This window comes from Nerophis ophidion, linkage group LG12 (assembly GCF_033978795.1).
Source record: "Nerophis ophidion isolate RoL-2023_Sa linkage group LG12, RoL_Noph_v1.0, whole genome shotgun sequence".
NCBI classification, from domain to species: Eukaryota; Metazoa; Chordata; class Actinopteri; order Syngnathiformes; family Syngnathidae; genus Nerophis; species Nerophis ophidion.
Genome location: NC_084622.1, coordinates 34283275 through 34306747, shown reverse-complemented (window position 1 = coordinate 34306747; position 23473 = coordinate 34283275). Strand labels below are relative to the sequence as shown.

Below are 23473 nucleotides of genomic sequence, written 5' to 3'. Positions count from 1 at the left end.
GAATATTGAATCGGTAACTCTGTTAGAAGTTTATTTTGACTTACAAAAGACATGTCAGTTATTTGTAATTCTTTGTAACAGATATGTCTCTGGCATTCACACGCATATCAAGGCATTAACACGTATAACAAATCTGCAGACATAGCTGCATGTGCCTTTTTGGCTTCACACGCAACACGGTTGTTAAAAAGTAATTTGATCTTTGTGTACAAACCCTGAATATTTTTGTCATTTGACGGTCCATTGAATATCGTTTTAGAAGTACCTGTCATTTTGTTGTTGTTTTGAATTTTCTTTGGTACATTTTAACATCTTCAGTTAAGTTCAAAGTTAACCAAATTGAATGTTTTTTATTTTGTTCTTTTGATGGATTTTATAGATCATTTTATTGAATTATGTTCCTTATAATGCCATGTGGACGATTCAAATCTCCGTGGTGTGATTGTCTATAATATGTATGTGGCCTGACTGAGGGAGATATGATATTGTGAGGTTTTTATTTGATATTTATAAAATATGATTCGATAGCTGGGCTTCACGGTGGCAGAGGGGTTAGTGCGTCTGCCTCACAGTACGAAGTTCCTGCAGTCCTGGGTTCAAATCCAGGCTCGGGATCTTTCTGTGTGGAGTTTGCATGTTCTCCCCGTGAATGCTTGGGTTCCCTCCGGGTACTCCGGCTTCCTCCCACTTCCAAAGACATGCACCTGGGGATAGGTTGATTGGCAACACTAAAATTGGCCCTAGTGTGTGAATGTGAGTGTGAATGTTGTCTGTCTATCTGTGTTGGCCCTGCAATGAGGTGGCGACTTGTCCAGGGTGTACACCGCCTTCCGCCCGATCGTAGCTGAGATAGGCGCCAGCGCCCCCCGCGACCCCAAAAGGGAATAAGCGGTAGAAAATGGATGGATGGATGGATTCAATAGCTGACAACAATGTAGAGAAGTGCAGCTGAATGCTTTCTAAGCATAATGTAACAGAAAACCCATGATACCAAACTGAGTGTACAATGAATATTGTGCTGTCTGCCATTTACATAAAAAGTTGCTTCCAAAAAGTTGGAGTTCATTATTGCTGCTATTTTTACCCCATCAGTATTTGTTATCCAAATATACATTTAATCCAATGTAAATGTAAATGTATTTTGTTTCTGCAGTTTCTCCTGAGGTACAATATTAAGTATTGTTGAATCAGATATTTGACAATGGGTTTGCTTCTAACTTAGATGTCACAGTCATATGGATACCTTTTGTAGTTCTGTTGACAAAGTAAAGTGTAGAAATATTTTGGTGGTAAAACAAAACACCATGTGTAAATATAAAAGCAATAGACAGAAGTTTAAGAGCAGATCTCAACTTTTATTTTCAATTGTGATTGATCACAAAAAAACACAGTGTGTTTTATTCAGCAGCTTCTTTTCCCTGTAAACAGAGTAAATAATGTATTTACTAATTTCGGAAAAAAAAGCTTATTTCCAACTGATTGAAAACTAAATAAGAGATCATGTGCCAAAATATCTAATTCAACAGAAATTATATCAATATTATACGTTACCATTATATCTAATTTAGTTGCCATACTGATAATTACCTTGCCAGAGTCACGGCTTTTTGCTCTCAGTTTGTTGACCTGAGACTCTGCAATGTCAGCACGTTCCTCAGCCTCCTCCAGCTCATGCTGGACCTTCCTGCACTTGGACAAGTTAACATTAGCCTGCTCCTCCTGCAAAGTGAGACACAACATCCAGTTACAAATTCATTTGGATAAATAGTATAACTTTTTGCACTCTGGATTTTTTCCTTACCGCTTCCTCAGCCTGCCTCTTGTAGGCCTTCACCTTGAGCTGCAACTTATCAACCAGATCCTGCAGCCTGCTGACATTCTTCTTGTCCTCCTCAGTCTGTAATAGAAATATGTGTTTGCAAATGTAAGTAAATATCAATTTAAGGCCACTTTTTTGATACTAATGGCAATAATCACCTGGTAAGTGAGCTCCTTCACCCTCCTCTCATATTTGCGGACACCCTTAACAGCATCAGCACCACGTCTCTGCTCCGCCTCAACCTCTACCTCAAGCTCACGCACCTGGAGAAAACAATGTTTTATGCAACAGGCATACTCTCTGATAGTATTTTTTCTCGATATAACTATCTTACTCTGGACTCAAGTTTCTGGAGCTGCTTCTTGCCACCCTTCAAGGCCAGATTCTCAGCCTCATCCAGACGGTGCTGCAGGTCTTTGACCGCAACCTCCAGATTCTTCTTCATTCTCTCCAGATGAGCGCTGGTGTCCTGTTCCTTTTTCAGCTCCTCAGCCATCATTGCAGCCTAGGAGGACAAAATTCATTGTTTTTAGGAAATTATTTAGAAGAGAAGCGAGGAAGACTTTATGAAGAAAAAACTAAAGTACATCAGTAATGGCCTTCTTGGCTTTCTCTTCTGCATTTCTTGCTTCTTGAACTGTGTCATCCACTTCACCCTGAATCTGGACCAGGTCGGACTCAAGCTTCTTCTTTGTGTTTATCAGACTTGTGTTCTAAGATATCAAAATATTCATATTTTCAGTGTAAAGTCTAGTGATAACAAAACTTTTTTTCTTAAATAATTATGTATTTGTTTACCTGAGAATGCAGAAGTCCAACACGCTCAGATGCATCCACCAGCTCCTGCTCAGCAACTTTACGACCTCTCTCTGTTTGTTCCAGAGCAGCTCTAAGTTCCTCAATTTCAGCAACCATGAGACCATTCCTGCGGTCCACCATAGCGGCCTGTTCTTTTAGATCATCCTGGGCTCTGATGGCATCATCAAGGTGTAGCTGTGCATCCTGAATAAAATCGACATAACATTAAGGACCAGTCACCACATTGTGAGATATAGCTCAATACCTTCAGCTGTCCCTGTACGATCCTCAGCTGCTTCTGAGACTCAGCAGCCTGTCGATTGGCGTGGCTAAGCTGAATCTCCATCTCATTCAGATCTCCTTCCATCTTCTTCTTGATTCTCAGGGCATCATTTCTGCTCCTGACCTCAGAATCCAGAGTGCTCTGCATGGACTCAATCACCCTTTGGCTGTTCCTCTTAAACTGCTCTATTTCCTCATCTTTCTCGGCGAGCTTCCTGTCCACTTCTCCTTTAATCTGGTTGAGTTCCAACTGGACGCGCAGGATCTTAGACTCTTCATGTTCCAGAGTTCCCTATTGCCATTGAAAATTATTTATTAGTCTTTGCACTGAGGTATAATAATTCATGTTCCGTATGTCATCAAGAGTCCCAGTATATTAGTTTCAATCACCTCAGCCTCTTCAAGAGCTGTCTGAATCTCCGACTTTTCTGTCTCCACCTGTTTCCTGGCCTTTTCAAGCTCGTGAACGCTCTTCCCCGTTTCACTGATCTGTTCAGTCAGATCGGAAATCTCCTCTGCAGAAAGATAAGAAAGTATTTAAAATGAAGAATGATAAATATTTATAGAAACGCATAGTGTACATCACATGTTGAATCTATTGAAAGTTGCCAACTTATATGAAAAACTTACGCTGCAGGTTCTTGTTTTCACGCTTCATGGTCTCCAGGTGATCCAGAGCTTCCTCATATGAGTTCTTCATCTTGAACAGCTCAGTGCCAAGAGAACGAGCCTCTTTCTGAGCTCCCTCGAGCTCTGCTTGTCCCTCCTCAAACTTCTGCTTCCACTCTGCCAACACCTAGTCCAGCCATTTTCACAATATATTTTGATCAATACATTTAGTATTTATCTGACTTTTAATGTCTTGATAGCACAAAATACGAAGTTTTACCTTGTCAAAGTTCCTCTGCTTTTTGTCAAGGTTGGCAGCAAGCCCATTAGCTCTCTCCACATCAATCATGAGGTCTTCCACCTCACTCTGGAGCCTCTGTTTCGTTTTCTCCAGAGAAGCACACTTGGAGTTCACAGCCTCAACCTGTTCCTCAGCTTCCTGAAGGCGCTGTGCCAACTTTTTCCTGTTTATAAATATGTTTCTTAATCAGCATTCTCAAATCCCCTGTATGTATACATATCTGCATCTAAAGGCATGCAGGTATATTGTATAATAATCTTAATAACCCTGTTAAAGCAGGGCTCATATAAGTATGATGAAACAAAAATGTTTTAAAAAAAACAGCTAGCTATTGATGTCAAAACCTTAATCTATAGACATGTAATTGAATGTACTCACTTGGCTTCCTCAAGCTCCTCAGTTCGCTGGATGGCATCAGTTTCATATTTAGTTCTCCACTGAGCCACCTCACTGTTGGCCTTGGACATACCACGCTGAAGCTCAGCCTTAGCCTCCTGCTCCTCCTCAAACTGCTCCCTCAGCAGATCACAGTCATGGCGTGCTGATTGAAGTCCATGGGCAAGAGCATTCTTTGCCTTGTAAAATACACATGTTTTTCAACATTCATTCATTCATTTCCAATACCACTTGTTGACTTGCTGACAAATGGCGAGCTGTGGGGCACATCCTGAACTGGTCACCTGTCCGTCTCAGGGCACGTATAGACAAACAAGCATTCACACTCACTGTCACACCTATGAACAATTGAGAGTCTCCAATTAGCTCAACGTGCCTTTTACGGATTGTGTCACAAGAAAGTATACAAACAACACACGCACAGGGAGAACATGCAAACTGCACAAAACGATGCCATGGCGTTTAATCAATTGTATGATCTCCTAACTGCGTTACAACATGTTAACCACTGGGTACAATAATATTTATTTATTAAAACTAACCTTGACCTCCTCTTCAATCTGTCTCTTTAGTTCTTCAATCTGTTGGGTGAAGGCTTGTTTGCCTCTGGTCAGCTGTGAGACAAGGGCTTCCTTCTCTTCAATTTGACGACCAAACTCACCTTTTTTGGACATAATCATCACGTTAGTGTGTGTTCAGTTTTACATCTAAAAACAGGAAATCATTGTAATCTAAAGTTGGGTTATGCCTACCATTTTCTGTCAAAAGACGAGCTTTCTGTGAACTGTGGTCATTGAGCTGACGAATATTTTCATCATTCTTGGTCTTCAGTTCACTAAATTGGTCCTCAAGAGTTCGGCACATCTTTTCAAGATTACCCTGGTGTGCAAGACATTATGGAAATCATTGGTCAGTTTTTACATATTTTACAGTATTAAAGGCCTACTGAAACCCACTACTACCCACCACACAGTCTGATAGTTTATATATCAATGATGAAATATTAACATTGCAACACATGCCTATACAGCCTTTTTAGTTTGTCGTGTTGAAAACGTTGCGGTATGATGACGCGTGCGTTTGACATCTCGGGTTGTAGCGGACATTATTTTCCAGCCCGATCCAAGATATAAATAGTCTGCTTTAATCGCATAATTACACAGTATTCTGGACATCTGTGTTGCTGAATCTTTTGCAATTTGTTTAATTAATAATGGAAAAGTCAAAGTAGAAAGACGGAGGTGAGAAGCTTTTAGCGTTTAGCCTTTAGCCACACAAACACACAGTGTTTCCTTGTTTAAAATTCCCGGTGGTGAAGCTTTACTATGGATCAGAGCGGCCAGGCGAACATGGATCCCGACTACATGTCAACCGGCAGTTTTCGGTGAGAAAATTGTGGTAAAAAGTCGCCTCTCATCGGAGATCAGCGGAGCTTCTGTCCTGCTGCAGCTTCGGGATTTCAGAGACTCTGGCGTCAACACACCCGTGGCCACACCCCTCCAACTTTAAGGTACTATTTAACTCACTAAAACACTAGCAACACAATGGCCAGATAAGGGATTTCCTAGAATTATAGTAGTAAATGTGTCTAAAAACATCTGAATCGCTCCCACTGTGCAATTTCCTTTTTTATTTTTTTTACTTGTTTTTAACTTTTTGTCTTTTTCTAGTCCTTCACTCTAAATTTCCTCTTCCACGAATCTTTTATCCTCGCTCAAATTAATGGGGAAATTGTCGCCTTCTCGGTCCGGCATGGCGTAGTGGCTAGAGCAGCCATGCCAAAAACCTGAGGGTTGCAGTTCGCTTCCCACCTATGGACATCCAAATCGCTGCCGTTGTGTCCTTGGGCAGGACACTTCACCCTTTGCCCCCGGTGCCGCTCACACCGGTGAATGAATGATGAATGAATGATTGGTAGTGGTCGGAGGGGCCGTAGGTGCAAACTGGCAGCCACGCTTCCGTCAGTCTACCGCAGGGCAGCTGTGGCTACTAATGTAGCTTACCACCATCAGACGTGAATGAATGATGGGTTCCCACTTCTCTGTGAGCAATTTGAGTATCTAATAATAGAAAAGCGCGTTATAAATCTAATCCATTATTATTATTATTATAGCTGCTGCTGGCTATGATTGTAAACAATGTGAGGATGTGAGGAGCCCTACAACCCGTGACATTGTCTGCTACTTCCCGTAAAGGCAAGGCTTTTTTATTAGCGACCAAAAATTGCAAACTTTATCGTCGATGTTCTCTACTAAATCCTTTCAGCAAAAATATGGCAATAACGCGAAATGATCAAGTATGACACATAGAATGGACCTGCTATCCCCGTTTAAATAAGAAAATCTCATTTCAGTAGGCCTTTAAAGCGTTTGTTTGAAGACAATGTAACATGTTTATGCACCTTTGCTTTAGCAACGGCCTCCATGTTGCTGGAGAGATCATCGATCTCCATTTTGTATTCACTCTTTTCCTTCTCAAGCTTCTGCTTGACACGCTGGAGGTTGTCAATCTGCTCACCCAGCTCAGCAACACTGTCAGCCTGTTTCTTTCGCAGAGCGGCAGCAGTGGCCTCATGCTGCAAGGTGGACTCCTCAAGGTCACGGCGCAGCTTTTGGAACTCAGCCTCGCGTTTCTTGTTCATCTCAATCTGAGCAGCAGTGGCACCTCCAGCCTCCTCCAGCCTTTCACTGATCTCCTCAAGTTCCCTGGAGAGATCAGCTCTCTGCTTCTCAACTTTGGCACGAGCAGCACGCTCAGCCTCAATCTCCTCCTCCAGTTCCTCAATGCGGGCCTAATCAGACATGTTGTTGGTTTACTTTTTACATTTTGAAATGCAATATAAAGCATTTATGCAACAATCAAATCTTAAACAAGACAAAAAACTCACCTGAAGTTCTTTGATCTTCTTCTGGCATTGAGCACCCATTGACTGCTCATCCTCGATTTTGCTAAGAAGCTGACTAATTTCAAAGTCTTTCCTGTAAAAATGGCAAAGTGTGAATATGTAAAATGGTTCAAGTTTAATACATGTCAATAATCATATTTAAGGATATTGTTTTTACTTCTTAAGTTTCTCCTCAGACTGCTGTTTGTCATTCTCAAGATCCATTAAGGATTCCTGTGCCAGTTTCAGGTCACCCTCAAACTTTCTCTTGGCTCTCTCCAGGTCCATACGCAGCTTTTTCTCTTGTTCCAGAGATCCCTCAAGCTGTATAGTAAAATTATTCAGTCATTATGACATTTAATCCACAATTTATTTTTATAAAGTTAAAATTAAAGTACCAATGATTGTCACACACATACTAGATGTGGCGAAATTATTCTCTGCATTTGACCCGTCAACCTTGATCACCCCCTGGGAGGTGAGGGGAGCAGTGGGCAGCAGCGGTGGCCGCGCCCGGGAATCATTTATGGCGATTTAACCCCCAATTCCATCCCTTAATGCTGAGTGCCAAGCAGGGAGGTAATGGATCCCATGTTTATAGTCTTTGGTATGACTCTGCCGGGATTTCAACTCAAGACCTACCGATTTCAGGGCGGACACTCTAACCACTAGGCCACTGAGTAGGTATACTACAGATAACTATATAACTTAATCCATCCATCCATTTTCTACCGCTTGTCCCTGGGCCTATCTCAGCTGCATTCGGGCGGAAGGCGGGGTACACCCTGGACAAGTCGCCACCTCATCGCAGGGCCTATATAACTTAAATATGTCACTTAATAATCTATATAACGCTTACATCATCCACTTGCTGTTCCAGCTTGGTCTTGGCTTTGGTCAAAGTGTTGACTTTATCTTCCTCAGCCTGCAGGTCATCAAGTGTCTGCTGGTGAGCTTCCTGAAGGGCTTTCTTCTCCTTGGTCAGTTTAGCAATGCTCTCATCCTGAGAAGCCATCTCCTCAGTCAGGTTCTTCACCTATAATGGAAAGATGTATTTTTTTTATTTTCAAAATCCACATGTTATAATGTGAGCTTTTCTGTAAATATCCAGGTAACTTATATTCAGGGGCCTACAGGCACTCATTATGGGCATGAATGTCATTTTTATTTGGGCCTTTTAAAGAATAATTTGAACTATTTTTTTCCAAATGGTAATGATCGTACAACATACATCTTCAATAATTTGTACTAAAAATAATTGAGTGCACAATTTTATACATATTTAGGATTTTGCGGATTTGGTCGTCAGCAAAAGTATAATAATCCATCCATCCATCCATCCATTTTCTACCGCTTATTCCCTATCTCAGCTACAATCGGGCGGAAGGCGGTATAGACCCTGGACAAGTCGCCACCTCATCGCAGGGCCAACACAGATAGACAGACAACATTCACACTCACATTCACACACTAGGGCCAAGTTAGTGTTGCTAATCAACCTATCATATTGATATTAATAATCAGAAACATAAATAAATCTCCACCCATCCGTTTTCTATCGCTCGTACCTTTCGGAACATTCTCCTAAATATTTTAATGAGTGCATGCTGATGAACGTTCTACAATTATTATTCAGTTAGAGATCATGATTAACTACAGAGGTTTCTTTATATGATTTATTGACGGCACTAATTTAATGGACCAATACTTAGATTGATAAAAGTCTCCAAGGTCAGGAAAGATCAAACAAAGACAAATATGGATTTAATGTGTTGTACATTTTGGACAGTTCAATAAAAACGTAGATTCTAAGATCAGTTCAAACAATTGTATGTGGATAAGGTAAGTGAAAGTGTTCCAACAGTGAAAGTGTTTTGGTCTATTTCCTGTCTGGAAATAGACCAAAACGGTAACACTCAGATGAAAGGAAATTAATTAGGATGTTAAATAACAGCTTCATAATCACCAAGTGTACAATAATTATCGGATTGGTAAAATAAATGAATCCCTCTGTACGATAATTTGACCCCTTTTAATACATGACAATTAGCAAACACAAACAGCATTCAACCTGCATCGCTCCAGGTATTGTGCATTGTCTCACATGTCTTTTTACAGCCAAGTGGGGGTGCTATTCTGCCAGTAGCTGCTGGTTTACTTTGAGTGTGAGTTTATTTGGAACATGCATGCATACAACATGATACATCACAATTTTCACTTTCTCTATTCAACATGTTCGAAAAGGAGTAGGAAGAAGCGTAGCTTATTTAATACAACCTCTTTTCCTTTACACAGCAGTTGCTAAAACTTTAGTTCACTTCCTGTTCTCAATTTATCCACAATGTACTCCATAAGTAATAGCAATATAAATAAATAAATAATAATTGGTGAAGTAAGTTAGTTATATTAATACGCTGAGATGAGTAGGATTAAAGGCCTACTGAAATGAGATTTTCTTATTTAAACGGGGAAAGCAGGTCCATTTTATGTGTCATACTTGATCATTTCGCTATATTGCCATATTTTTGCTGAAAGGATTTAGTAGAGAACATCCACGATAATTTTCGCAACTTTCGGTGTTAAGAGAAAAGCCCTGCCTCTACCGGAAGTCACAGACGATGACGTCACACGTGTGGGGGCTCCTCACATCCTCACATTGTTTTTAATGAGAGCCTCCAACAAAAAGTGCTATTCGGACCGAGAAAACGACAATTTCCCCATTAATTTGAGCGAGGATGAAAGATTCGTGTTTGAGGATATTGATAGCGACGGACTAGAAAAAAAAAATAAGTTTAAAAAAAAACGTGATTGCATTGGCATGGATTCCGATGTTTTTAGAGACATTTACTAGGATAATTCTGGGAAATCCTTTATCTTTCTACTGTGTTGCTAGTGTTTTAGGGGGTAAATAGTACCTGATAGTCGGAGGTGTCTTGACGCCAATGTCTCAGGGGAGTCGACGGCAGCTTTATGGACGGCACAAGCTCAACTTTTCTCCGGTAAGAAGCGACTTTTTACCACAATTTTCTCACCGAAAACTGCTGGTTGACATTCTGTCGTGATTCATGTTTGCTTGACCGTGCTCTGATCCATAGTAAAGTTTCACCTCCAGGAATTTTAAACAAGGAATCAGCGTGTGTTTGTGTGGCTAAAGGCTAAAGCTTCCCAACTCCATCTTTCTACCGGGACTTCTCCAATATTAATTGAACAAATTGCAAAAGATTCAGCAAAACAGATCTCCAAAATACTGTGTAATTATGCTGTTAAAGCAGACGACTTTTAGCTGTGTGTGTGTGTGCAGCGCTCATATTTCCTTAAAACCTGTGACGTCTTGCGTACACGTCATCATTACACAACGTTTTCAAGACGAAACTCCCGGGAAATTTAAAATTGTAATTCAGTAAAATAAAAAAAGCCGTATTGGTATGTGTTGCAATGTTAATATTTGATCATTGATATATAAACTATCCGACTGCGTGGTGGTTAGTAGTGGGTTTCAGTAGGCCTTTAATCTTGAAAATAAATGGTTGGATGAGATCAATTCAGAATGCTTATTATGGTTCTTCGCCTTTGTACTTTGCAGACACTTTAAGTTTGAAGAGTTTCTTGAAGCGGATCATATTAGTACATTGTTTGATTTCTTTGCTCAATCGACTTGAAAGTGACCTAATTTCCAAAACCAACCTTTTTTTTTTTTAAATCAAATCAAGGAGACATAGATGGTCTGTAATAAACAATTTATCCAACAGTTTGATCAAACAACCACCATCACATGTTATGTCGATCACAAGAAAGTGCTTTAAATGGAGAAGAGAAAAAGATAATATGCATATTAAGCTTTACAATATGTTGTCTGTTGTAATGATTTACTGTAGCAGATGGTCCAACATCAAATTGGATATTTATGGAAATCTTCCTGAAAATATGACAGTTTGAGGTTCCTGGTATCATAAGTTGTCATTTCTCAAATGGCAACACTACCCACCAAGGCTGAAGCATGAAATTAACTGGAATTTGAACATTAAAGTTAAAATGCAACTGATATTCATATTCACACTAGGTGTGGTGAAATGACTTTGCATTTGACCCATCCCCCTTGTTCCACTCCCTGGGAGGTGAGGGGAGCAGTGAGCAACAGCGGTTGCCGCGCTTGGGAATGATTTACTGATTTAATCCCCAATTCCAACCCCTTAATGCTGAGAGCCAAGCAGGGAGGTAATGGGTCCCATTTTTATAGTCTTTGGTATTAACTCACAACCTACCGATCTCAGGGCAGACACTCTAACCCAGGGGTAGGGAACCTATGGCTCTAGAGCCAGATGTGGCTCTTTTGATGACTGCATCTGGCTCTCAGATAAATCTTAGCTGACATTGGTTAACACGATAAGTAATGAATAATTCCGCTGATAATCACGATGTTAAAAATAACGTTCAAAATATAAAACATTCTCATGCATTTTAATCCATCCATCTGTTTCAACCGCACATGTTCAAAAAATAACAAAGTTATTAAAAATAATTAGAGACTTAGTATACTCTAAAAATTGTGGTTTTACTTAAAAAATGCACGGATTTAGTTGTATTCAATGTTAAAAAATATGATATGGCTCTCACGGAAATACATTTTAAAATATTTGGCTTTCATGGCTCTCTCAGCCAAAAAGGTTCCCGACCCCTGCTCTAACCACTAGGCAACTGAGCAGGTTTAGTGTCAAAATCCACAGGGAAGCCAGTTTTAGAAAAGTACCCTTAAAAAAACCCTTACTCTGAAATGTGTAACTGCTGAAGTACAAGCTGAAGTAGGAATATTCTATTTGGCTACAATAACAACAAGTAGGAGTATCAAATGATTGTGCTAATTGCAATTTATTAATTACAGTCTTATGTCGTGCTGGGCTCAATTAGCTCTTTGCCAAACTGAACTGGAGGAGAACACCCTGTGTATGAACACTCCAAATCAGCATACATTTAACTCAGAGCCTATGAAAAGTACTTTGCTTCCCCCAAGAAAAAAAAAATGCAATTATATGTCCCCTGCACCCTAATCACTTTATTTTGTAATGATGAACAGTAAGATTTTAATGTTCCACTGTTACCTACAGCAATGGGTTACCCAGATGGGTCTGTTTTGTTTATTTTTTATTAGCTGAGGCAGACAAAAAGCAGTTCAATGAAAAGTTCAACATTCAATACTTGTTTTTGTATTACTCAAAAAAGGATTTTTACAGTTTTTTTGATGTGTTTCCTTTAATCCATCCATCCATCCATCATCTTCCGCTTATCCGAGGTCGGGTCGCGGGGGCAGCAGCCTAAGCAGGGAAGCCCATACTTCCCTCTCCCCAGCCACTTCGTCTAGCTCTTCCCGGGGGATCCCGAGGCGTTCCCAGGCCAGCCGGGAGACATAGTCTTCCCAACGTGTCCTGGGTCTTCCCCGTGGCCTCCTACCGGTTGGACGTGCCCTAAACACCTCCCTAGGGAGGCGTTCGGGTGGCATCCTGACCAGATGCCCGAGCCACCTCATCTGGCTCCTCTCGATGTGAAGGAGCAGCGGCTTTACTTTGAGTTCCTCCCGGATGGCAGAGCTTCTCACCCTATTTCTAAGGGAGAGCCCCGCCACTAGGCGGAGGAAACTCATTTCAGCCGCTTGTACCCGTGATCTTGTCCTTTCGGTCATGACCCAAAGCTCATGACCATAGGTGAGGATGGGAACGTAGATCGACCGGTAAATTGAGAGCTTTGCCTTCCGGCTCAGCTCCTTCTTCACCACAACGGATCGGTACAACGTCCGCATTACTGAAGACGCCGCACCGATCCGCCTGTCGATCTCACGATCCACTCTTCCCTCACTCGTGAACAAGACTCCTAGGTACTTGAACTCCTCCACTTGGGGCAGGGTCTCCTCCCCAACCCGGAGATGGCACTCCACCCTTTTCCGGGCGAGAACCATCGAGTCGGACTTGGAGGTGCTGATTCTCATTCCGGTCGCTTCACACTCGGCTGCGAACCGATCCAGTGAGAGCTGAAGATCCCGGCCAGATGAAGCCATTAGGACCACGTCATCTGCAAAAAGCAGAGACCTAATCCTGCAGCCACGAAACCGGAACCCCTCAACGCCTTGACTGCGCCTAGAAATTCTGTCCCTAACCCTTTAATATTTTATATTAACGTGATGTTTTGTTTTAGTAAACGGCTGTTTGCTGTATGCCTGGTTAAAATCCAATGACTTCATGAAGCCACTTTTTCTGGCTGGGTATTTACTTTTACAATAATGTAACTAATGGCTTTTCTCGGAATTGAGCATTTAGGAGAGTTTAAAAATTGAGATTAATTAGATTAATTAATTACAGGTCATAATTGATTCATTTTTGATTTTTAATGGCTTGACAGCACTGACAAAAAGTATATTTGGAATAATCGAAGTAATGTTTTCAAACCTAAAATACCTGCCCTAAATACCAAGCACGGTGGTGGTACTCATCATGCTATGGTGTTGTTTTGCTGCCATGGGTATATGGTACGATACAGCTGTTACATATCTGATATTGGAGCCTTGAGTAAGAATAGAAGCACAGAGATAATGTTATGTTTTACTTTCACGCTAAAATACAGTTACAATTGAGGCAGAACATTTTTCTCAAAACTCATCAAATAAATGGAGTTTTTGTAACAAGAAAATATTTAAGTTGTTGTCACTTGAGTCACAGATTTTGCAAGAGTAGATGGCATGCATTATTTAGAAGGAATGCAGTTGTTTTTTGTTTTTTTTTATATACATACACTTGACTTTTGTCATGTTGTTTTATATTGTTTAAAAAAAAAATTTTAATAAAATAATAAAGACATTTTTAAATTAGTAAATATGAGTGCTGTAATTACAATACTGAGATACTGTGAAACGATGATATTTTTGCCTAAAACTAATCAATATTTCGTCACATTTTTCACGCCAAAAACCTCTAGCGTTTTTTTCCACATTGATTGATAAAGGCATGATTATTTTGTGTGTTGTATATTTACTCTAATTATGTTTTCGATCAGTTGCTTTTTTATTTTTAAATCAGTTACTTTTTGTTTTACTTTGTCCTGAGTTTATTTTTAGCCCTGTACTTGTATTTGTAATAACATTTCACCAAAGTCCCTATTTTAATCAGAGTTTAATAGTTTCCACAGGCCTTTCCAAAACCCTGACCATAACCTGATTTAGAAAGCAAACTTACCTAATTAATTCTACCAATGTTTCCTTTTAAAAAAAACTCTGGTTGAGGTTAAACTAGCAAAAGGACATTTGACCAAGTATTTATATGAATCTGTGCGTATATTTCTGACCCTGTGCGGATAGGGGAAAATCCGCACAGGGTCAACATAAAAATGTATGTTGTATAATCATTCCAACCCGGACAGGATAGCTCATTTACGTTTACATTTACAAGAGTCCCAAATTAATATGATATTCATGTTCATGATGAGTGTACTGCGTATTAAAATTTGGCCACAATTGTATATAAAATGATGATTCCTTACCTTGTTCTCAGTGGCATGTTTCTCCTTCTCCACTTTGGCCAAGGTAAGTTCCAGGTCATCAATATCTTTCTTGAGCTCAGAGCATTCATCTTCTAGTTTTCTCTTCTTTGCAGTAAGCTCAGCATTAATTTCCTCCTCGTCTTCCAGCCTCTCAGTTGTCTCTTTGAGTTTTGCTTCCATCTGAATCTTACTCTTGATTAGACCCTCGCATCTCTCTTCAGCGTCTGACAGATTCTCAGACTCCTGTTTTACATTGGGATATCATGTGGGTTGTAAACACACACTATCGTACGGACACAAAAAAAAACATGACATTTAAGGTCGATTTGAACTCACAGATGCCACTTGCAGTTGCAGATCATTCTTCTCCTGCAGCAGAGACACCATCTTCTCTTCAATTTCTTTCTTCTTAGCAAGCGCCGTAGCCAAGTCAGTGGCCATCTTCTCATAATTCTCCTTCATCTGGGCTAGCTCTTTTTCAGTTTCAGCACTCTTCAGCAGAGGTTTAACTTTGTAGTACACCTTCATCCATGGCCAATGTTTGACATTCATGAATGAGCGCACGTTGTACTGGACGGTATAGATGGCCTCTCTGTGGATATAAATGATTAGTTACGGACACTGTGTATTTGAAATCATTCGACTAATTTACTATCGTTTTTTATACTGGTTGTGTTTTCAGGATTTTCAACATACCTCCTTTCCATCATCTTCACAAACTCCTTTCTCATGACATAACCACGACAGAGGGCCTGAGTCATTGTGACCAGAGTTGCCAGCTTTTCATCTCTCATTTCCTCAAGAGTACCCAGAAGACCTGCTTTGAAGAAGACCTGACCAGATTGAAACATACAGTTCAGCAGGTGTTCATCCACCCAACATTAATTAAAAGTCAGCACATATTTGTGGTTTGAACCCTTTAGAAAAGTGGTTCTTAAATGGGGGTACGCGTACCCCTGGGGGTACTTGAAGATAGGCCAATGGGTACATAATATATTTTTTTAATGCCAAAAAAACGGAAATGCTGATTATCGGTCCTGCTAGACACCGACCTCTATTTAATAATACAACTTTAACATTTGACAACCAAATAATAAAACAAGGTCACTCTGTAAAAAATCTGAGTATTATCTTCGACCCAACTCTCTCCTTTGAGTCACACATTAAAAGCGTTACTAAAACTGCCTTCTTTCATCTCCGTAATATCGCTAAAATTCGCTCCATTCTGTCCACTAAAGACGCCGAGATCATTATCCATGCGTTTGTTACGTCTCGTCTCAATTACTGTAACGTATTATTTTCGGGTCTCCCCATGTCTAGCATTAAAAGATTACAGTTGGTACAAAATGCGGCTGCTAGACTTTTGACAAGAACAAGAAAGTTTGATCACATTACGCCTGTACTGGCTCACCTGCACTGGCTTCTTGTGCACTTAAGATGTGACTTTAAGGTTTTACTACTTACGTATAAAATACTACACGGTCTAGCTCCATCCTATCTTGCCGATTGTATTGTACCATATGTCCCGGCAAGAAATCTGCGTTCAAAAGACTCCAGCTTATTAGTGATTCCTAGAGCCCCAAAAAAGTCTGCGGGCTATAGAGCGTTTTCCGTTCGGGCTCCAGTACTCTGGAATGCCCTCCCTGGAACAGTTCGAGATGCTACCTCAGTAGAAGCATTTAAGTCTCACCTTAAAACTCATCTGTATACTCTAGCCTTTAAATAGACCTCATTTTTAGACCAGTTGATCTGCCGCTTCTTTTCTTTCTCCTATGTCCCCCCCTTCCTTGTGGAGGGGGTCCGGTCCGATGACCATGGATGAAGTGCTGGCTGTCCAGAGTCAAGACCCAGGATGGACCGCTCGTCGGGACCAAGGATGGACCGCTCGCCTGTATCGGTTGGGGACATCTCTACGCTGCTGATCCGCCTCCGCTTGAGATGGTTTCCTGTGGACGGGACTCTCGCTGCTGTCTTGGATCCGCTTTGAACTGAACTCTCGCGGCTGTGTTGGAGCCAATACTTTCACAGTATCATGTTAGACCCGCTCGACATCCATTGCTTTCGGTCCCCTAGAGGGGGGGGTTGCCCACATCTGAGGTCCTCTCCAAGGTTTCTCATAGTCAGCATTGTCACTGGCGTCCCACTGGATGTGAATTCTCCCTGCCCACTGGGTGTGAGTTTTCCTTGCCCTTTTGTGGGTTCTTCCGAGGATGTTGTAGTCGTAATGATTTGTGCAGTCCTTTGAGACATTTGTGATTTGGGGCTATATAAATAAACATTGATTGATTGATTGATTTTAATATTCTTAAAATAGCAACAATTCAAAAATCCTTTATAAACATATTTATTGAATTATACTTCAACAAAATATGAATGTAAGTTCATAAACTGTGGAAAAAAAATACAACAAGGCAATATTCAGTGTTGACAGCTAGATTTTTTGTGGACATGTGCCATATATTAATTTTTTTGTGAAGAAATATTTAGAATTAAGTTCATGAATCTAGATGGATCTCTATTACAATCCCCAAAGAGGGCACTTTAAGTTAATAATTACTTCTATGTGTAGAAATCTTTATAATTGAATCACTTGTTTATTTGTCAACAAGTTTTACGTTATTTATATATATTTTTTTCCAAATAGTTAAAAAAAGAACCCTTTAAATGAGCAATATTTTGCACTGTTATACAATTTAATAAATCAGAAAATGATGACATTGTGCTGTATTTTACTTCTTTATCTCTTTTTTTCAAACAAAAATGCTTTGCTCTGATTAGGGGGTACTTGAATTAAAAAAATGTTCACAGGGGGTACATCACTGAAAAAAGTTTGAGAACCCCTGCTTTAGAATACAATCAATATTTAAAAAACAACTAATCACATTACACATAGAACTTTAAACTCAATAATTTGTTTACCTTGGTGTGACCAAATCTGTACTGGTCATGGTCAATATCAATTGAACCAAGCAGCTTCTCTGCAGCCTTCTTGTTGTCAATGAACTGTCCTTCAGGTATGACACTGGCATTCAGTACCTTGTACCTTTTCAGGGAACGAGTCAGTGAATATTATTAGTGGTCAAGGATGATTTAAAATGATGATGACAAGTATTTTAAATATACCTCTGCTTAAAGTCACCGTAGAGGATTCTGCTGGGGAAACCTTTCCTGCAGATTCTGATACCCTCCAGCACACCGTTACACCTGAGCTGGTGGATGACCAGGAAGTTCTCCATCAAACCTGATGTAAAGGAAAACAACATTATTTTTGATCAACTTTCAGAATTTAATAACATCAGTTTAAATCTTATTTATCTTACAACTAATATGTTAATGATTTTATTACCTGGAGTCTTTGACTCATTAGGAATCAGACAACGCACAAAGTGAGGATGAGTGCTTCTCAAGTTGGTCATCAGTTTGCCCAAGTTCTCCTGAAAGTCCCAATCAGGTAATATTGTTACACAATTTAACAAGTATTGCACATTGAAATTGGAAATCATACCAGATCTACTGTATGAAAACTAGATCTTACCCTAAACTGTGAGGACACAGTCTGCATAGAACCACCCTTCTTCTTGCCTCCCTTCTTGCTTGTGTCTATTTATAATTTGATGGAGAAAAAAGCATTACAGAAAATGTCACTTTTGTTGTCGGTATACAAAACCTTATTACGCACGAATATTCGCATACCCTCAGCAGGAGCAGGAGGATATAGGAAAGCCAGAAGTTTAACTGGAGACTTCTGGTACAGCTGCACAACAGAATCATTCAGTGGGTCCTTGTTCTTGTCCAGCCAGCCACCGATGTTGTAGTCCACTGTGCCAGCATAGTGCACCAGGGAGAAGTGGGCCTCAGCCTTGCCCTTTGCGGGTTTTGGCTTTTCAAAGGCTTTGGTTTTGCCAAGATGCTGGTCGTAGAGCTTGTTCTTGAAGGATACATCAGTGGCCTTGGGGAACATGCACTCCTCTTCAAGGATGGAGAAGATACCCATTGGCTAAAGTAATGAGTAGATATAAACATTTTGAGCGATTCAGTCGAATTATCTTGTTTTATTTTTCCAAGTGCAATAGCAATAAAACACTATTGAGTCCATTCAATTAGTTTCTAATAATTGTTCTGAATCAAATACTTACCTTTTCAATCAGCTCAATACAGGCAGCCAGGTCCATGCCAAAGTCAATGAACTCCCAGATAATGCCCTCCTTCTTGTACTCCTCTTGCTCCAGGACAAACATGTGGTGGTTGAAGAACTGTTGCAACTTCTCATTAGTGAAGTTAATGCACAGCTGCTCCATGCTATTGAACTACCGGAAGAAAAGTAATTTACACCAGTCCATCACCATGACTAATGTCTGAAAATATGATTTACTCATTTCATACGAATGAAGCTTACATCAAAGATTTCAAAACCAGCAATATCCAGCACACCGATGAAGTGCTGCCTTGACTGTTTAGTGTCCAACATCTGGTTGATACGGATGACCATCCACAAGAACATCCTCTCATAGATGGACTTGGCAAGGGCTGTCACTGAGTTATTGACCTGAATGAAACAGATGCAGTGATTGATTGAGGCACATACATTATAATTAATGTGAAATACCCCTAAAGCTGACCAACATGCCGGATTGTAGTCAGCTGGAGGCGTGTCTTAATGAAATTAAACAATGGATGTCCGCTAACTTTTTGCAACTCAACGCCAAAAAAACGGAAATGCTGATTATCGGTCCTGCTAGACACCGAACTCTATTTAATAATACAACTCTAACATTTTACAAACAAACAATTAAACAAGGCGACACGGTAAAGAATCTGGGTATTATCTTCGACCCAACTCTCTCCTTTGAGGCACACATTAAAAGCGTTACTAAAACGGCCTTCTTTCATCTCCGTAATATCGCTAAAATTCGCTCCATTCTGTCCACTAAAGACGCTGAGATCATTATCCATGCGTTTGTTATGTCTCGCCTCGACTACTGTAACGTACTATTTTCGGGTCTCCCCATGTCTAGCATTAAAAGATTACAGTTGGTACAAAATGCGGCTGCTAGACTTTTGACAAGAACAAGAAAGTTTGATCACATTACGCCTGTACTGGCTCACCTGCACTGGCTTCCTGTGCACTTAAGATGTGACTTTAAGGTTTTACTACTTACGTATAAAATACTACACGGTCTAGCTCGATCCTATCTTGCCGATTGTATTGTACCATATGTCCCGGCAAGAAATCTGCGTTCAAAGGACTCCGGCTTATTAGTGATTCCCAAAGCCCAAAAAAAGTCTGCGGGCTGTAGAGCTTTTTCATTTCGGGCTCCAGTACTCTGGAATGCCCTCCCGGTAACAGTTTGAGATGCCACCTCAGTAGAAGCATTTAAGTCTCACCTTAAAACTCATTTGTATACTCTAGCCTTTAAATAGACTCCCTTTTTAGACCAGTTGATCTGCCGTTTTTTTTCTTTTTCTTCTATGTCCCACTCTCCTTTGTGGAGGGGGTCTGGTCCGGTCCGGTGGCCATGTACTGCTTGCCTGTGTATCGGCTGGGGACATCTCTGCGCTGCTGCTCCGCCTCCGCTTGGGATGGTTTCCTGATGGCTCCGCTGTGAACGGGACTCTCGCTGCTGTGTTGGATCCCCTTTGGACTGGACTCTCGCGACTGTGTTGGATCCATTATGGATTGAACTTTCACAGTATCATGTTAGACATCCATTGCTTTCCTCCTCTCCAAGGTTCTCATAGTCATTATTGTCACCGATCTCCCACTGGGTGTGAGTTTTCCTTGCCCTTATGTGGGCCTACCGAGGATGTCGTAGTGGTTTGTGCAGCCCGTTGAGACACTAGTGATTTAGGGCTATATAAGTAAACATTGATTGATTGATTGAAATACAAATCTACATAGGTATGTTGGAAATTTTAATTTTCCTGAAGGAACCCTCCTGAAGGAATAAATAGAGAACTATCTATCTATCTAGTTACACATAATTTCCTGCATTAGCGGGACGGCGTGGCAAAGTTGGTAGAGTGGCTGTGCCAGCAATCTGAGGGTTACTAGTTCAATCCCCACCTTCTACCCTCCTAGTCACATCCGTTGTGTCCTTGGGCAAGACACTTCACCCCTGATGGGTCCTGGTGAGTGCCTTGCATGGCAGCTCCCGCCATCAGTGTGTGAATGTGTGTGTGAATGGGCGAATGTGGAAATACTGTCAAAGCGCTTTGGGTTCCTTAAAAAGGGGTAGAAAAGCGCTTTACAAGTACAACCCATTACAGACCTCAGTTCAAACCATATTATGTGCATACATGTAAGTAAACATACCTCACCAAAAATGTCATATTTACCTGAGCTACAGTCTGTCCCTTGGTGACATACTCATTTCCGACTTTCACTCTGGGATAGCACAGAGCCTTCAGCATGTCAGCAGAGTTCAGACCCAACAAGTAGGCAACTTTGTCAGCTTCTAAATTGTTTTGGAAAAAGTACTGTTAAAAATAAACCTGCCATAGTTTTCCATTCACAGTAACTTGCTACACCTGTACTATCGCTGCAAAGTTTGACTGAGATGACTGTATTTGTGTACCCTCTGTGCCGTCAGGCTCAGCCTGCTCTTCACGCTGCTTCTGCTTGAACTTCATGTTACCATGATGGAGGACGGCACCAGTCATTTTGTAGATGCTCATCTTTTCCTCATGGCTGAAGCCCAAGATATCAATGGCATTCTGTGTGCAATTAAGTTATTTATAGATAACACAAACATAGGTTCAAATAACTGAATATATTTGTAAGATACTTTGACTTACATCGGTGGCTTCCAGTTCTTCTTTGTCATCAATACTGGCCACACTGATCTGTCCCTGACTGCACATAGGGAAGTCGTAGGGGTTGGTTGTGATGAGTGACAGTTCTGCAAATTCAAATGTAATAATTTGCAAACTTTTTCACTGGACACATTTGAATGATGTAGCTTTTTAAAATTTAATTAAACTGTTCCATTTCATACCAATCAGTTCTGGTTTGTGGTTGGTCATCATCTGGTAGAAGATGTGGTAGCCTCTCTCATCAGGAAGCTGGAATGACACTCTGGACTTCTCCAGCAAATCTGCAAATAACATATGGAAATTACAGTCTAACACACTTTTACTCCAACATAAATTTACTGTTTGAATGTTTTGTACTTACAAGTCTCAATATCAGCACTGGCCAGTTTGCCAGTTGTGCCAAAATGGATCCTAATGAATTTACCCTGTTTTAAACAAAGGGTTGTTTAACAGTCATTAATTGGATAAGAGTAAAACAGTTATTCTCTTGCAAAAGGTAGCTGTACTTACAAAACGAGAAGAGTTGTCATTCCTAACAGTTTTGGCATTACCATAGGCTTCCAGAAGAGGATTGGCAGCAATAATCTGATCCTCAAGTGAACCCTGTAATTAGGTTTGGAAATAAGAATAACAAACTGTTTGTTTTTGTCTTAGAATATATCTTTTTTTTTTTTTGTAATTTTAAATACCTTAAATTGTGCTGATCCTGCACTATCCTTTTTCTTATCTCCGCCAACTGAGATTGTGGCAAAGTACTGAATGACACGCTTGGTGTTCACAGTCTTTCCGGCACCAGATTCTCCACTGTCAATAAAGGCAAACTAATTTAAACATGTTTTTTTTTTGCTACTAATTTAAATAGAAACAAACACTTACGTGATCAAGACAGACTGATTCTCTCTATCTGTTAAAATAGAAAAGTACATCAATTGCGTATTTCTACAGCAGCAATATTTTGATAAGTAGAAATGTGATATTATTCAGCCTGTTACATACCGGTAAGCATGAATTGATATGCGTTGTCAGAGACAGAGAAGATGTGGGGTGGAGCCTCCATACGCTTCTTGCCTCTATAAGCAGACACAACTTCCGCATCGTACACTGGGAGCCACTTGTAGGGGTTCACTGTTGCGCAGAAAAGCCCAGAGTAGGTCTGATAGAGATCAGAGGTGTAACACAGTTAACCGCATGTCTTAAAACTGTACATACAAGTTTGTACTATACTTCTCAGTGGGCTTATTTCCGTACATAAATCATCCAAGCTGCATAACGCTCTTTGAGGTTATACAGGACAGAGGCTTCATTGAGATGGGTCATCATGGCCATGTCCTCAATTTTGTCGAACTTGGGAGGGTTCATCGGAGTGACGTCATCTTCTTTAACCGTCCTCTCCTAAAAGATGACATTAGTCACAGTAAGAATGGATCACATCCTTTCAGCTGAGAAAATGTAAAGAATATTCCAACCTGCTGAGTATCCAGGACTTTGACGGTGACTTTGTCACCATCTTTCTTGATGATTGTTCCCTTCAGGTACAGTTCTTTGACATCAGCCACATAGCAGGCTGTCTTGGCATCGAATGGTTTGCTCTGAGCCTCAATTCTCTCCCTCTCTGGTTTACGGAGGTAGATGGCAGCTTTGCCATATAAGGCCATTTCTGCGTCGGTACTCATGGTGGTGGTTTAGGTCTGGATCAAAGGACCAATTGAGAAACATGACAATTATTTTGGCTCCTTCGGGGCCAATGGGCAAACTTTGAACGGAACTCCATAAAAGCAATCTGGTACCAGCTGTGCACAGCATTCTGAAGAACCCAAATATCAAAATCCATGACTTACATTTTTTAAATAAAACAAAATGTCTTCCTAATAGTATTTTACAAACACTATAATTTTAATGTAAAATATACCTTACCTTTCCTGCCAGTGAGAAGTATATTGTATTCCACAATTCTGTTTTTTTTGGGGGGGAAAAGGGTTTAGTTAGTCTAGTAAATGTAGCAAATATAGCAAATGTAACTTTCTTGGTCAACACAACGATGTTGTTAAAA

General features: G+C 40.5%; 1 pseudogene; it reads right to left on the bottom strand.

Moving 5' to 3' along the window:
• Positions 1-1334: 1334 nt before the first annotated feature.
• On the bottom strand, positions 1335-23113 carry LOC133563353 (myosin heavy chain, fast skeletal muscle-like; annotated as a pseudogene).
• Between the last annotated feature and the right edge of the window lie 360 nt (positions 23114-23473).